At 42.4% G+C, this 3810-nt stretch overlaps 1 pseudogene; it reads left to right on the top strand.

Moving 5' to 3' along the window:
* The first annotated feature begins 587 nt into the window (after positions 1 to 587).
* Positions 588 to 1053, top strand: LOC104866466 (annotated as a pseudogene).
* Positions 1054 to 3810: the final 2757 nt, after the last annotated feature.

Here is a 3810-nt window from a genome sequence, read left to right as displayed (position 1 = left end):
AGACAGTGCAACCACTGAGCTAAATCCTGGGCCCTGTTTTTGTTTTTTTGAGACAAGGTCTCACTATGCAGTTTAGGGTGACCTTGAACTCAATATGTAGCCCTGGCTAACCTCAAACTCAAGGTGATTCTCTTGCTTCAGGCTCCCAAGTGCTGAGATTATAGACATGTGCCACCACACCCAGAAAAACTGCTTATCTTAATGTCATCAGAAAGTTAATACAGTAGATGGTACACCAGAAGATATTTGAAATATAAACCTGAAAAGTGATTCATGCATAGGATATATGAGAACTCTGTGTATCAACAAGGAAAAAAGAAAGAAACTTCAATAGAAAAGCATTAAAAAAAAATAATTCACAAAATGAGAAAGCCTGGATGGTACTGGAGATCATCAAACTTACTTAGAATCCATGAAATAGAAACTGAACCTAGCACTTGGGAGGCTGAGGCAGAAACATCGCAAGTTCAAGGACAGGTTGAGCTTCACTGTGAGTCTCAAGGCCGGCCTGAACCACATGGCAAGTCTTGTCTCAAAAAAAACTATAACTAGTTTCCACCATCTTTCTGTGCCACCATAATGGTGCAATGAATGTCCTGGCTTATGCTCTCAGGAGCATCAACAATGCCAAAAAGAGAGGCAAATGCCAGGTCCTTACTAGGCCGTGCTCCAAAGTCATCATCTAGTTTCTAACTGTGATGAAAAAGCATGGTTACATTGGCGAATTTGAAATCATTGATGATCGCAGGGCTAGAAAAATTGTGAACCACACAGGCAGGTGTGGAGTATGGAGTGATCATTCCCAGGTTTGATGTGCAACTGAAGGACCTGGGAAAATGGCAGAATAATCTGCTTCCATCCCATCAGTTTGGCTTCATGGTACTGACAGCCTTAGCTGGCATCAAGGATTACGAAGAAGCAAGATGAAATCATACAGGAGGGAAAATCCTGGGATTCTTTTTCTGGGGGTGTAAATCATACAGATAAAATGCCCCAGAGGACCAAAAGAAAAAAGAAAGAAAGAAAACACATTGAGAATTTTGGGTTTGTTTTGTTTTTGTACTGAGAATTGAACTTGGGACCTTGGGCTTGCAAGGCAGGTGACAGCCCCACTGAGCTAAATCCTGTCCCTAGAAAACAAATTGAAACAACTGTGATATATACCTCTGAGTGCACATGTGATTAGCAAAAGAATAAGAAAACTGTTTAAGTATTGGTACGGGTCTAGCAGATAGAGAATCCTCCAGAACTGCTAGTGAGAATGTGTATCAATTCAAGCACCTTGAGAAATGGCCTAGTGGCAGACAGTGAAATTAAACACACAGATATCCTATGGACTGGCAAACCCTCTTTGGGTGCATAACCCAGAGGGACTGTTTCATAGAGACTGTGTAACAAGATATTCAGCCACCTGTGCTCCCAGAACTCTGTGAGGCCTCAGGTAGGAAGACCACAAGGTTGAGCTCAGCCTTGTCAAGTTGGTAAGAACCTGTTTCAAAATAAAATATTTTTTTAAATGGTTGGGAAGGGCTGGGGATTTAGCTCAGTGGTTCGGCCTCCTGCCTTGCAAGCACAAGAATTGGAGTTCAATCCCCAATACCAAAAAAAAAAAAAAAAAAAAAAAAAAGGGTGGAAAGAGAAAAAGGGGGTTTTTTAAAAAAAAAAAAAAAAAAAAAAAAAAAAAAAGGTTGGGAATGTCAAAGAAGTGGAGATTAAGAGACAATAAACAGAGGGCAATAAACAAACAGGTAAATAAAATGCAGGGGATGCAACCTGAAGTACATATTATGCAGCAGTTAGAGGTGAAGAGCTAGATGTACAGAGACCAAGAGGAAATCCTAAAACAGAATTGCATAAAAAAGTAAATGAGGGCTGGGGATTTAGATCAGTGGCACGGGCCTGCCTCACAAGCACAAGGGCCTGAGTTTAATCCTTGGTACCAGAAAAAAAAAAAGTAAATTAAATGAGCTGTGGTGGTGCACTCCTGCAATCCCAGCTACTCAGCAGGCTAAATAGAAGTGTTGCAAGTTTGAGGCCAGCCTGGGCAACTTAGTGAGACCCTGTCTGAAAATAAAAAACAAAAAGGGGTGGGGATATAGCTCAGCCCTCTTTGAGTTCAACCCTTAGTGTTGAAAGCAAACAACAAAAAAGAAAAAAATGAAAGAATGTGAAGAAGGATGAAATGAGCTTTATATATCACTCTATGTGCTATGATTTGGATCGCGTCACCTAAAGGTCCATGTGGCAAAATCTTGGTCTGGAGGGTGGCACTGCTGGGAGGTAATAGTGCCTAGTGGGAGGTGGGAGGTCTTCATGTCATTGGGACCATGCCCTTAAAAGAAACTGTGGGACTCTGGTCCCTTCCTCTTTCTTTGCACTGCTGGCCACAAGGTGAGTAGTTTTGCTCTCCCATATACTCCCACCATAATGTGCAGCTACAGGCCCAAAAGTAATGGGCTAAAACTTGTAAAACTGTGAGCCAAATTAAATATTTTCTCTATAAGTTTATAACCTCAGGTGTTCATCATACTAACAGAAATCTGGCCAACATACTATGTAAATTAAAATCACATACACCAAACAATAGTGTGCTTTTCAGTCAAGCCTGGTGCCAAGCACCTGTGTGCCAGCTACAGTACTTAGGAGGCTGAAATGGGATGATCACTTGAGTCCATAAGTTCAAGGCCCAGAGAGAGGGGGTGGGGAAGACAGAGAAGAAGAAAGGGAGAGAGGAAAGAAAGAAGAAATAGTATGCATTTTATAAAAAGACATATTAAGGACTTATATAAAGCACATTAGTGTGCACAACCAGGGGATAGAAAGGAACAGAATTGGAATCAGGGGTGCATTGAAAAAAAGGGGACTCCACCATGAGAGGATAACTACCTGCTAGCCTCCTGCTACCCAGGTGCACAATGAGCACACTCCAGCCAGGGTAATAATACCCTGCTCCATATCCAAACATCTCTCCTAGCCTTCGACTGCTCTTGGCTTACTCAAACTCAGCCTGGAACCCCTTTTCTCCACCCAACCCTGGACTCCCAAAATGGAGCCATGAAGAACAGGGCCACTAGGATGGCAGCAGGAGTCTGGAGTGTAGATACAAACTTGGATGTGCTGACTGACGGTCATGGGTACCACTAGACACAAAGCCAGCCAAATACTTGTGAGAAGAGGCCCTGGCACCATTGGACACCTTAAGGTCTGGGATGTTGAAAGGGAAGGGAGCATCATGGAGTGTTAGGATGTTGAGGTGGGCTGCTGGTAGACTGTTAGGGGCCTATGGGTTGATTCTGCAGTCTCGTGGCATAAGGCCACTCCACTATTGCCAACATTTGTGGAGTCTGTGGGGAGTGTGAACTAAAGAACAAGGCAGAATAAAGAGCTTGACTTCTCTTCGGGACCTGAAAGATTCCATTTCTAGATAACTAAGGTTAAAGACAGTATTTACAGCAGGAACCAGAATAGCATGTCAGGGCTGGATCTTGTCACCAGTTCAAGATCATAATTATTTCCTGGGCACCAAGAATTCACAAAGAAAATATCACCCTTTGAGGCTGAACCTAGTAAAACTACATGATGGTAATAGCAGCACTATTCTTTGGCTATCTGCTGTGGGCAAGTGCGCACAGGCACCATACAGGAATTGATCTCACCATTTTATAGGTAAAAACACTGACATTGAAGATTAATCAAATTGCTTCTCAGGCCGGGGATTTAGCTCAGTGGTTCTGCTGCCTACCTTGCAAACATAAGGACCAGAGTTCGATCCCTGGTACAAAAAAAAAAAAAAAAAAAAAAAAAAAAATT

This window comes from Fukomys damarensis, unplaced genomic scaffold, assembly GCF_012274545.1.
Source record: "Fukomys damarensis isolate Sample0158 unplaced genomic scaffold, DMR_v1.0_HiC HiC_scaffold_5, whole genome shotgun sequence".
Taxonomy (NCBI): Eukaryota; Metazoa; Chordata; class Mammalia; order Rodentia; family Bathyergidae; genus Fukomys; species Fukomys damarensis.
This window is presented reverse-complemented; position numbering and strand designations above follow the sequence as displayed.